The sequence below is a fragment of the Alligator sinensis genome, unplaced genomic scaffold (assembly GCF_000455745.1).
Source record: "Alligator sinensis unplaced genomic scaffold, ASM45574v1 scaffold1127_1, whole genome shotgun sequence".
Taxonomy (NCBI): domain Eukaryota; kingdom Metazoa; phylum Chordata; order Crocodylia; family Alligatoridae; genus Alligator; species Alligator sinensis.
In genome coordinates, this window is record NW_005842693.1 from 67,452 (window position 1) to 81,100 (window position 13,649).

Here is a 13,649-nt window from a genome sequence, read left to right on the forward strand (position 1 = left end):
TCTGATTTCAGCTGTAACATAGCACTTCTGGGGACAAAAGTTAGGATGCATTTTGGTTCATCTGCACACTGCATGTTAGGCCTAAACCATTTCCTCTTATTTTGTCATGAAACTCTGACATATGGTATAGAATACACTGCTAAATTACTCTGAATTAAAACAACTCCAGCAACCTGAAATCCAGTCCAGTTAAAAAGTGATTTTGAGTAATTCTAGGTATAAGAGGTCCCCCCTGCCAGGAAAGTATATTTGCTTGTTTTTTTCAGAAAGGTTTTCCCTGTTCCTGTTACTTCATGAAAGGTCCCATGCATAGCAAACAATGATAACTTAAGTCAATGTTTTCAAAAGAGCCCTCTGATTTTGGGTGTCTTTATTTCTGGGGTCACAGATTGCCCTCCCTATACCCTGCATCCAACCTGGGGGCTTGTTTTCAGAAGTGCAGAGAAGTTAGTACTCTAAATACCTCAAGTGAATGGAAACTGAGGGTGTGCTGCATGTCTACAAACTAAGCCCACATTTTCTTGAACTGAGTCCCAAGAAGAAGGTACCTAAAAGCACATTCTGAAAATTCTGAACTTTTCAGTCATTCTGAAAATGTGTCTCACTCTCTATGCAAGAGAAAGAACTGCCTAGACACACAAGGCTGCCAAATGCAAACAAGCAAATTAAAAAACAGGGGGAACCCCCCTGCCATGCCAATCCCTTCAGCTAATTTCTGTCATAGTTGTTTTGTAATAACGCTTACCACACGTGGACAAACCAGTTCCAAAAAGCAATATGATTTTAAATGGATGGCATCCCTTTAACATATCCTATTAACTTAGAAAATACTTATCAACTAATATACACTAACCATTCTTTAAGCTTGCAACAACGGAGACCATTATTCCACTGAGGCACTAAATCAACTGAAAAAACAGAAAGAACTTTCCTTTTTTCCTTTACCTTTGAAATAAATCCAAACAGAAGCAGTGACAACGAAAAACAGAGCCTTAATTTAGACAAGGGATTTTTTTTTTAAATCAAGCTTTGCTTTGATTTTTCAGGAAACAAATTAATTCAATATAGTTTGACCTTAAACTGTAATTTTGCTCAGAAAGCTACAAAGCGTACACTTGTTGTAAGATCTGCCAGAAATCTAATTTGAACAATCATTTTCGGTTCTCTTAAGTCAGGATAAATGGGGGGGGGGGGGGGTTCTACATATCTGTCTCTTCCTTTTGGCAGTCCAACTTAGACGAACCTGATTTTCACTGCTGGCCAACTGGCATTTGAATGATCTTTGCATAGTACAAAATGTCTGATAATGGGATTAACATAATTCTTGGGATGTCTTTAAGGTTATGTATCCAGAGTACAATGGGTGTGCTATAAAGAATATTGCTCAAAAAACATAGTTTTTAGAGCACCTGTTTATAGTTATTTTGAGCACTTTTGGGAATGAAATACAGTTTCCATTACACAATTCAATCGACATCCAGAGAAACCTAGACCTACTAGTTAATTGTAGTCACAATGGAAAACATGCAGATGAGCAAAACTATAGCATTATCACAGTGGTCCTTCACTACAGAGGTATGTCAACATCTCATCTATAGCTTGTTCTACCAGGCCTTAGAGGGTCACATATTATTATTTTGTCTTTATCATAGGGCCTAGGTATTCCAGTCATGATCCAGGGTCATACTGTACAAGGTGCAGGACATAGTATATAAAGGTGGTCTACTTCCCAAAAATGAGGATGATCCTGTGTTAGTCAAAGGTAAGCTAAGGAAAGATAAAAATTCCTCCATGGTGAGGTGGTACAGAACTGTCTGGAAGAATTATGTTCCTAACAAACTGATTTTGAGGCCATTCGTACATCCAGAAGGCATCACAAGGGCTGTAGCGATTAATATTAGGGTTGCACCGATAAAGATTTTTTTGGCCAATACCGATGGCCGATTACTAACCAGCTATATCAGCTGATACCGATCTGATAGCTAATATGCAGCCCAGCAGCTTGGAGTGTAGCATCCAGCTGATAGGTCTCTGGGGGTGAAGGGGCAGATTGAGGTGGCCACGGTGAGGGAGGAAGTGGGGCTGAGGCAGGGAAACAGGCGAGGGCAGGAGCAGGCACTGCCCAGCTGGGACAGGGCAGGGTGCTGAGCGGAGCCACGGGCTGTTCGTCTGAGAGGTGCAGGGGGGGCTGGCTTCGGCAAATTTCTGGGGGGGCTGTAGCCCACCCCATAGCTACCCCTTGCAGCGCTACTACTGCCCCAAGTGCAGCCTCGGCCCAACACCCCTGCTGGGAAGAGGCGGGTGCTGCCCTTGGCCCCAAGCTTGCGGAGGGCAGCCCACCCTCACCCCACACATAAATCCAGGGGCACATGCCCCCCGTGCCTCCCCCAGAGGGGCTCTGCAGCGGAGCAGAGCTACCCGCCCTTGCTGACCCCTGGATGAGCCACCTGCGGCTCCACCCCACGCTCCACTTTGCCCCTGCTCTACTCCTTCCCTCACTGTGGGGTGGGGGCCTCGATCTGTCCCCCCATGGCCCTCCCCCATGCCCTTGCTCCCCCATAGGTTTACCAGCTGGATGCTGCTCTCCAAGTCACTGAATTCCTGGCCATGTGCATGCTGTAGCTGCACACATGCACGCAACATTTATCAATGACATTATCAGCTACATTGGCCAAAAAAACCCAATTGCCGATAATGTCAATTTTCCTTTTATTGGTGCCGATCTGATATGGAGCGATATATCTAATCGCTCCTCTAATTAATATGGCCTTCAGGAAGGACTGCCTCACCCACTCCCTGATAAGATGTGAGGGCAAAGGACAGAAGGTTCCAGTCTAGTCAAATTTCTTGGGATGCTGGAACAGACAGACAGCCTTCACAGAACTACAATGAAGAAGTGCAGGGGTTTACAAGGAGCAATGTGTCTACACTGCTATGTTAATTAATTCATAACAAATTCATTTTGTTACCCAGACATTAGATGGCATGGTTTACCCTGCTTGTCGTAGAGCTCATGGCATGAGGCAGAAAAATCAACCCTACAGCAGAAAAAGCTATGCTACAGCAGAAACTACAGCTACACTACAGCAGAAAAAGCAACCCTTCCCACTGCATTTTTCCCTTTGGAACTACTTCATGGATGGACACAACTACAGCCATAACTGTCTGAGGGGCCACCTTTTAAAGGAAGGGACTATGAAGGATCCTTTAGAGAAAAGATAAGACATCTCCTGCCTTTTTCAACAGAACTACATAGAATCACAGTGAAAAACCCTTCCTTTGAGATGCCTGGTCCTTGACCCAAAACTGGCCTCCCTCAAAGAAATCCGAGGATCAATAGGAAGCTGTCTTTGGGGTCTGAATTAAAAAGAATCTCACCATTTTTATAGGCAACTGATTTCTAGGCAGAGGATTGATCCAAGCCGAGTGCAGGCCAGGGGATCTCGGGCATGAGAATTATTTCCTGGTAAGGCACTTGAATTGAGCTAAATCTGCAAGAATGCCAACTACACAGTACTATTCTGAGCCCCAAAATATATATACTGATATCTTTCCTGTACATTTTTTAAAGTAAAAATAGAAGGCCACAGACTTTTGATATATTTGGCATGTATTTAAAGCTGTATTTGCACCCTTAAAAGCACTTGATTTTAAGCTTTTATAAATCCCCAAGAATAGCACCCATAACATTTTAGTAACATGCCTCCTTTATGGTTCTTTGGTCATTCCACAAACGAACATGTACCTAATACTAAATGACAAAAGTTCCTCCTAATCAATTTTTTCCTCTATAAATACAGAACATTTGCTCTACATATATCACTTTGTTGCATTTGACTTCAGCCACTGATTTTTTTTAACAGGTATCTTAAAAAAAAGAAGCCCCAAAACCAAACAAAAAACAAAACAAAACAAAATCCCTCACCTTGCTTCTTCAATTATGTTTTGTTAAGCTATCTTACAAATGAGGATAGCACTTAGAGGACAGAGTTACACAATGCATCCACTGTAGCATAAAATCCATACATTCTGCATGATGTCTCAAACAGTGATAAAGGATGACCTTATTGGCCAACTATCACATCTAACTAAAATTGCAGAAATTTAACAAGACTGTGCTGATCGATCAGACATATTGCAGCTAGCTTCAAAAACTAGCCAAGGCTCTCATTTTTCAATAAGAATTCCACTTTGAAATAGCTAGCAAGGGTGGTATAATCTAATTTGGTTTTGTCACCTAGAGATAATCCTGTCTATTGTTACAACAGGCTGTAGCCTTATCTAGAAGACATAATGGATGGGCAGCATTAAACATAAGCCCTTGGCTGCAACTCAGTGGCTATTCACCTAGATACACTAAAGAGCTGCAGTGTCAGTTCTGTTTTGCTGAGTCACTTTATTAAATCCATCTTTGTTTCATTACAAGACTGGCTGTAAATGTCATTTTATCTTTATCTGTGTTTAGTTCAGCAGCATATTAAGAGTCACAAAGGATCACAGGAGAGAAACTGGTAACCAGAAACTGAAGTGACCCTTACATCTGCAGTGTTTTAAGACAGGAAAGCTTTGAGTTACCCTTAAAGCTGGCAATGTACTTCATGCATCTTGGAGATGTTATGCCAATCTGCTTTTCAGGTTTCTTCTTCCTGACCCTATGGCCTCTATAGGGGAAGAGTGACTTCAATCTATTATCCACACTATTGTTGGACAAGAAGCTATGAATGGATGGTAAGAGTGCACAAGGCATGACACTGATTTATACATTTGGTCAGTGAGACACTGTAAACCCAGGGTTTGGAGCTAGGATCAGGCCTCTGGGATAGCACAGTTTTTAAAGGCATGTGTCTTCATTTGCATCAATGGTATCATTCCAAATTGCATCCAGTCTGAAACCAGAATCAGCCTATTCAATCTTAAGCTCCATAACCATGTGCTACTGAATTTAAGAATGATTAGATGGGAACTGGGGAAATCTGGCATATGTAATGTTTTTATTCAATTGTGAAAAATGGACTCTCTAGTTAGCTTGTCCAAATGACACAAAATTCATTTAATAAAAGCACAGTAGGAGCTTCTTAAGCAACTAAAGATTTGTTATAACTTAGAAGTCACAGGACACTGGGATAAAGGGTTATAATTGGTGTCCGTTTCTCTCATAGCATATTCTCAAATGTCACCAACAGTAAAAGAATAAAGTTAGGATGCCGTTAATGACCACACTGAAAAATACAACAGTATTTGTGGATAAGAGAGGAACAAGTGGTCTAAGAAAAGTGTCATTTTCACCGGAAGCATAAGGGAGCCAGTTTAATGGTTTATGTAAGCATTAGGATACTATTAGATCATTAAATAATATGCAGCATATAGTAAATAAGGGGTGAGGGCTTATAGAGGGGGGAAATCCATAAGAGGGGGGGTGTGTGTGTGTGTGTGTGTGTGTGTGTGTATCTGGAAGTATAAAACTTCAGGTACACTGTTGTTAATTCAAGCAAATGGATATATAGATCTCAATTTTCAACATTACCATAAATCCAGATGGACAAAACATGTTCTCAAAGAAGCATATGTTGTGCACATGCAGAAAGACAGATTGTTTGTCATTCCCTGACCCTGTCGCGTTACAGTTGTCCTGAAGTATCTGTACAACATCACTGAAACTTTTCCTCTAAAGAGTAAGTCAACAGGATGACATGACTTTGGGGTTTAGATGCACAAATCCCAATCTTAATGGGAAGGTATAATTATGATATTCCAAATTATTACTGTAAACACATTTGAGGGCAGATTCTCATTTACAATCTACATCCTTTATACGGTCTGAGTGGCAAACTGGCAGCGGTCACCAAGCTGAAAATACAGATGGGAAATTCTAATTGGTAGGAAACTTGTAGAGCCAGCCTTGTCCCAAAATACAACAGCCCCAAGGTAGATGCATGTTAGAAAAGGAAGAAGAAGTGCCAGTAATGGGACAGAGCTTTGTTCCATAATGGCAATTTAGAGCTGATACATAAGGACAAAAGCCAACTGCCAACAGCATAGAACAGCCCCTAGGCTGACATAAGGGTCAGAATAGCTTGACAATCATGCAAGCATAACTAGAAACCTGACATTTGCCTTCCCCTCTCTTCCATAATGAGATATCTTGACTCAGGAGAGAATATGGACTTTAATTTCTAAAGATTCATTAAAACAAAAGTGATGGATGACCCTGTGGTCTCACCTTTCAATAACTCAGTGAAATCATAGGCAGGTGTTTAAATAATTTTTTCCCAAATAAACCAATCTAGTTTCAACAGATGACTTTCAGATCATATTTAATACAGGTTGTGTTCTACTGGAATGCCTCAAGTTTTGTCTAATTTTCTTTCATTTTAAATTGGTGTAAATGATTCCAGCCAGTGACTGGTAACTAACAGAAACTGCCCCCCTCTCCTCCCTCCCAGACATTTACTAGCTGCCTGAAATATGACATTTTACACTGGTACAGTGTACAAATCAGACCTAAATACTGCTAAATGTGTAATGTGAAAGAATTATGTAAGTCTTCCCTGATTTAGCCAATTTTAGAGTGAAAACAAATCCAAGTCACACATACAGATTGTTTTTCTCCTCTCCCATGTCTCCCTGACTTTTTATTTTCTCTGTCAATATTTTATGTCCATTCATTGCATCCGGCAATGTAGGCTGCAGCCTATGCGTGCGAATGAGTCTTACTTTAAGTCACCTAAACCTGAGTTGGAGTCTGTGCATGCAAGCATTCACCACTTGCCAGGAGGAGATGCAGGCAGCTGGAGGCAAGTGGGGAGAAGGAGCTGGTGGGTTTGGGAAAAGCTGGCTGGTTAGGGAGAAGTAAAAATAGCTCGGTCCAAGTCTGGTGGGGTAAAAACAACACAGCCTGGGACTATAGAGAGTGGATGGGCTTTCCCAGCCCTGGGGCTGTGCTGGGAACATGTGCAAGCATTCACTAGGTGGGGTTAACCCCATGCTGATCTAAAGGTAGTTCACTTCTGACAAAAATGAACTTTAAAATGGCATGCCATTTTTAGGGTGACCTAAGCCCTATGAAAGCTTGCACACCTAGGCACTTAGCCATAACCTTGGTTAGGGTGATCTGTATGGAGTGCCTAGATATACCCTATGAAAGCTTATGTCTATCTAAAAAAGTTAGTCTTTCAGGCATCAGTCACCCTGCTCAGCCTTCTGCCTAATATATGGCTAGCTATCTCCCTTTAGTGGAGAATTTTTGAGAGAGAAGTCATGCATAGGGAGACTTAAAACTAAGTGCTCCTTCCTGCATGTTGCTAAAGGTCTTCACAGTAAGATGCTGAACACGCTGAATTCCTGTTAAATTTGACAGCAGTTCTCGTTGTTCAGCACGTTGAAGGACTGGGTTTTTGTGCGACAATAGAACCTTCTCTGAAGACTAAACAGATAAACAATACGCACAATAGGGCTTGTTATTTAATATGTATAATAAATTCAGAGGTTTTATGGCCAGCACAGAGCATTCTGATTATCTGGTCTCATCTCCTGTATAACACCAAACAAAGAACCTTGTTCAAAATTTTGGGCATCAAACTTTTACTTATATATGAACAGCAGAATATCAGATGACAAATCCAGTTTAGTTAAAAGACTTCTAGTGATGGAGTTGTTTCAGTGATTAATTACCCTCCCGTGAAGTCATGCATCTTAGTACTCATTGAAATTGGGCTGCCTTCACTTTCCAGCTACTAGATTTTTAATTTTCATTTTTTGTTGTAAGTTTAAAGAGCCATGTACTATAAGAAATCCCATCCTCTGGAAACACTTATAGACTGTGATTAAATCACCCTTATCCATTTTTGGATTAACTGACTGAGCTTCTTAAGTATTTCACAATTAAATTGGATTTTCCAAACCTTGAATCGATCTTGTGGCTCTCTTCAATTTTTCAACATGTTTTTCTGAAAATATATTGGACAGTAGAGTTGGACAATTTCTGATCACTAATCTTAAATACATTCCCATGCTGTCTGGAATACTGTAGCAATACATTTACAGTACTTAAACGCTACGTAGCCAGACCTTGGCTAATTAAAATTAATCTTTTTTCTGTTAATTGGCTTCATCCTGCTATCTTTAGGTGGTGAAGAAGTACTCCTCACTTCATCAGAAGTCCCAATGAGATCAATACTGCCCTTAAACACATCAGGCAAACTATATCTGGGCCTTATTAATAAAGAAAGAGAGAAAGATGATGCAATCCAACTGCCTGACTTGGACGTGTAAAGAAGTATCATAGTTGGGACAAAACACATTATCAATATGCTATATTCTAGACTGATAATCAGAAAGGAATTAGGTTCATACTTGTCATCAGGAATGTTAGAAATGAGACTTAAAATTTACCCTTCTGATGTAAATGGCTGTGGTGTTCTGAGAGGAGATAGTGGTGGTGCAGATGGCATCACTGCTTCCAGCCTGGCTGGCCACGTGTTCCCCAACAGTGTCAACTCAGGTATGAGAATTCTTGAGCAAACTGTGTTTGGTGGCAGTGAATGAGTTGCTGTCGGGAGTTCTTCAGCTCCCTCTTCAGCTGTTTTCAGATCTTACAAACAAGCAGCAGCATAAGGCAAGGAACTGATTTATAGTGTTATACAAGCACAGGACAAGTGTGACAGTGCATCACTTTGTAGCTTTTGAACACTCAGAATACCTGCAATCCAGACAATTTTGCTATAGATACATAATTCAATCATGATATTCTGGCCACACTAACAAAAGTGCACTTCCTGGAGTAGAATGCCACCGAGCATAAGCAGTTCTGAATGCTTTTCTCCATGGAAAGTATCATTGTTAGCTGAAATATATCTAGTATGAAATAAAACATGACAATGCTACAGTCCGGTTTTTAAAAATAACATAAGGAAGCACCGAAATGTGTTAAGAGGGGAAGCTGCTCTTCTATAACTGATACTGTGCTATTTTTATTCAACAGAAAAGCTACTACATTTCAGCAGAATTAGCAACTTAACATACTTAAGCCTGAATGCATCCTCCTCTTAGTATGGAAGAGGCTAAGTTACTGTGAAGCAACTACCAAACACAGAAATAGTCATTCTGTGGAATATCAGAGGCTGTAAAAATACCCTAATATATAAAATATATCATTTAGAGAGATTTTGTTTATAATTTAAACTGGTTGAATAGTACAATACCTGTGTTTTAACAGGTTACCTGGCCAGGACGTGGTATTTAACCACCCACTGCCAATTTTGCATAAAACTGTAAGGCAACTGTATCACATTATGTAATTTACCTCCCTTCTATCAGATTATAATTACCCTTATTACAACACCACTTTATAACACTCAAAGTGCTTGACTCCTGACAACAGTGTTACAAAGATAGTGTGATGTTCGATACTGTAATTAGATTTTATGCACAGACTATTCATACATATGTATTAAAGAGAGATGAAGAATATGGAGATGTTATGAACCATAGTAATGTCAGCCACGGCAACCCTGTATCTTAATAAGTAGGAATGTGAAAGTGAGAGGGGAAAGCACACACGACTATCACATGATGTTTTTCTCTTGCTATCATATCAACAACGTTTAGGCTGAAAGCCCAGGCTCTGCTAAATAACCAGCCTGAGTGTCATTAAATTAGGGCAGCATTATGTCTGCAATATTTTAAACTCTCTCTCCTTGGCAAAACTAGGGGACTCTGATTGGGTCTGCCTTTGCAGACCTACTCCAAGAGAACTGCCTTTGGAGACTACTACAAGCTTTCTGCCTCAGTGCTTGTCCCTCACATAGTTACAGTTTTACTTGGGCATCAGATACACCTTGTCCTAATGGGGTAGGAAAACAACAAGTCGCCAGCCAACTGCTGATGACATGCTTGTCTCAGTGCCCATTTTTGTTAAATGTTTACACAGAGCTGGCCTTAGGGACGGACAACTGCCCAGGCCGCTATGGTCAGGGAGACTGCGGGGCATCAGGGGGGCATCATGACACATGAACAGCGCTCCATCCCTGCCCTGGCAGATCCCCACCCCCCACCTCTGGCCAGTGCTCAGGATGCAGTGGGCTGGGCAGTACAGGTGGCTGCAGGAACATATTCCTTGCCCCTTTGATGGGGCCAAGGAGATGCTCATAGAGCTGGGAACCACCTGCCTGGGAAGCTGGCCTCCCCATGCCTCCCCCACCCCGCCCTGGCTGAGACTGGCCATGCTGCTGTACGGGGAGTGTCACGATCACTCCTGGCCTCAGCAGCAGCTCCACATGGGTGCTCAGGCAGCAGCGGGCTGGGCTGACAGATGGCTGGTAACTGCAGTGTGGCAACCAGGGATGGGGCCACCTGCCTCATAGCCACGTTCCCCTGCCTGCCTCTGCCTGCTGACTGTGGGTGGGGGGAGGAGAGGGGACAGAGGAGGCTGCTAAATTATGAGTTTGCTCAGGGTGCCATTTTCCCTAAGGCCGGCTCTGTGTTTACAGTTATTTTGAATTAGGAGCCGACTACCTTTATGCTATTGACAAAAAGCAAGTTTATCAAATACTGAACTTTATTTAGTAGCAGCCTTGATTAATCAGGAACATTAAGCTGGGTAATAGGTACTGCAACCTTAGCACTTAAGGTGCCAATCATACGAGATCCTGAGAATGTCTTAAAAAGGCCCTGGAGTGTTTTTCTTCCCAGTAACTTGGACTTTTGCTGAGGGCATTTAGAACTGCTGAAGCTTGGGCCCCATCCACAAATGGCCTGATCCAAGGTCAACAGATACACTCCCATTGCTTTACTGGGGCTTTGGTAGGAATGCATAAAACTGTGCATGGGGCTTTGAAAAGGAAGTAGATTTTATGCACGATACTGATAAATGGATTTTTTTTTACTTTATAAATATTTATTTTTTCTCTCTCAATAGGGAATCAAGAATACTCTGAGTTGCTGTTTTCTCACCAATAGCTGGTACTTGGTCAGAAAGCCGACATATCTTTCCATAGCATGTCTCCCAGGAGGTGTGGATGGTATTCAGAAGAATGAGTTTATAACCCAGTGACATGCTAAGCCCTTCACACAAAAAGGTACTTATGCTCTCATCTGTCATTTACTTTCTGCCTGTTAACAGCCAGCACCTATGCTGCCATATTTGCCATTGACTTTAATGGATACAGGCTAAGATTCTGCATACATGTTCTTTTAAGCATGGCTTTCATCTGTACTGGCACTCAGAGTACAGCAAACAGTGCTACTACTATTCAGAGATTGAAGTGAAAACAGATGTTACTGTGCTGCCCAAACAGAAGTTGCAGAATGCTGAATACACATTGCTTGCTGTTGCTAGCAGTACTAGAGTAACCAGGCACAACATTATTAAAAGGAAACTGGATTTGCATCAGGGCCAGAAATACAACAGACAAATAAAGGAAAAGGCACAAGGAGGAGCAATTGCAAAGGCAGCAACTGCAACAGAGAGCTCTCACACCACTGGGAGTTCAACCAAGAGCTCAGTAACAGGAGTGAACAAACCAGAGGTCAGAAGCACCTGTAACAGGATTCTGTGCAAGAGAAAATAACACATTCTCCACTTACTCCCATGGAATGCCCCAAATCCCAAGGAATGTAAATTAAAATTACAGTAAGCACACAGAGCTGCATGTACTACAAATTGATCCTTGATTCATTACAAGTGATAAGCTACCCACAAAAATCACATGGACAGATAGTTTTGTTGCACATTACTACTGTCAAAATAAAATATGCTGATTAAAATGTTTGGATTAAAACACGACGGCTAAAAAAAGTCATTTTACCAAAAACATGCAATTGCCTCAACAAGACTTTTTTCTTGATGTGATTTTTAATTATTAAAGTTAAAAATAAAACTTTCAAAATTGGTGAAAATGCCTCTATTTTTGCTTAGCTTTTTACTGTATTCCTTACAAAAAGGGAAAACAAAAAAATTAAACTTCCATTTTTAATATACTGACTTTCACTATTCAACGTTTCCTTTCTTTAAATAAGAGAAAGTAGAATTAAACTTTTATTTTCCAGTTGGGAAACAATCAGAAAGTAGAGGAACACAGAAAAGTCCATTTTTCATGTTTTGTTACAGTTTTCCAACTAGCAAAAATAGAAGAGGCAGGAAAAAATGTTTTTTCCCCCACTTCCTTAATTTTTTTAATATCTTGCAGGAAAACCATTATTTCCTGACAGGAACCTTCTGAATGGAGAATTTTCCTGTTAAAATTCCCACAGGAAAAAAAAATCCATTTCTGGCCAATTCTAGTTATTGTATGGTAATAGAATTCCTATTTCAAATAAGTGTAAACATCTGTTCCTGACATCAGAACAGAACTACTTTTTTTTACTCAAGCTGTCTCTCCTTTTGTAAAAATGAAAACATTTATTTGAAATGTTATCATTCCTTCCCTATTCTTGATATTTCACTGCCCTTACTCACTTTTATAATAATGGGGAAGAAATATTTCATATCTTGTATGAACCAATGTCATTCACTCAGAAATAAACAGAAAAAGCCTGTAATTTGACTACAGAAGATCAATTTTAGAATCTAAATGCAATTACGGTCTAAATGGAAAAAATTATTGAAGTTTGAGGGGCCTTTCCACTGACATTACTGGACTTTAGTGGATCAGGACCGCATGTTTACTGAGTACATGTTACAGATGCCACTTTGCAGTATGTTCAGAAGCCCTTCACTGATAAAGCATTTGGAGATATATTTGCTTATTTCATAAAACAAGTGTTGTTTGTGTGGAAAGGCATACAAGACAAAGAAAGATGTGTTAGGGTAAAGTTGGGACTGAATACTTGTTTTAAAAGTTCAAAGAAGCCCTTGGGCCAAATTCTGTCTGCATAGATACGTACAGAAAAATACCACTAAAGTCATCTTTTTAAAAATCTGATCACTTTACTAGATCTTGATCTTTGTTAAATGAAAAAAATATACATCTGGTGGCAACCATACTTAAATTTTGCTGCAGCCCAGAGGTAAATAAATAACCAAAGGAAATGGCCCCTTCCACTTAAAAGAATATTAGAAATAAACAAAACAAAAATGGTGGGATGGAGGGAAAAAAGAAAAAAAAAGGAGCTTTTTACCTGTGTGATAGCCTGCTCATACTGGCTAATTACACTTTGCATTTCTATAGTGCCTGATAATAAAGGAGCTCAAAACACTGTGGGTGCATCCACACAAGCGTGCATGTGCATCTTGCAGCATCTCAAAGCCCCTTGAGACGCTGCAAGAGGCACGTGCAGGGACAAAACATGTTTCATGCACTGCAAGTTTGCAGTGCGGGGGCAAAATTAGACCCCTGGTCAAAAAAAAGCTGTAGGGGATAAAAGGTGGGCAGGGCACAGCCCTGGACCATACCCAGAGGCAACTGGAGGCTTGGTCCTCCACAGAGACACTCGGGTAGCCAGCCAGTGCCTCTATGGCTAGCCCTCGCCCTTGTCTGAAGCACCCTGCCTGCTCATGCAGGGCAGACAGTGGTGCAAGCTGCAGGGACGTGGACCCAGGCTTCTGCTGGTAAGCAGGGGGTAGCGGGGGGCTAGAGGAGAGGGGAGTGGACAATGGGGTAACCCCCCCAGCCCTGCTCGTTCTCACAGCCCTCCGGATTGCTGCCCTACCC

General features: G+C 41.1%; 1 protein-coding gene across 23 annotated transcripts in view; it reads right to left on the reverse strand.

The window, feature by feature from the left end:
• MBNL1 (muscleblind like splicing regulator 1) overlaps window positions 1-13,649 on the reverse strand; it is a 212,885-nt gene that overhangs the window by 44,124 nt on the left and 155,112 nt on the right. Inside the window, exon 2 of one of the 23 annotated variants that reach the window (XM_006034035.3) lies at window positions 8,392-8,590. The exons of the other annotated variants lie outside the window; for them this stretch is intronic. The gene's annotated coding sequence lies outside the window, so the exon portion shown is untranslated. The remainder of the gene's footprint in view (window positions 1-8,391; window positions 8,591-13,649) is intronic. 23 annotated transcript variants of the gene reach the window in all.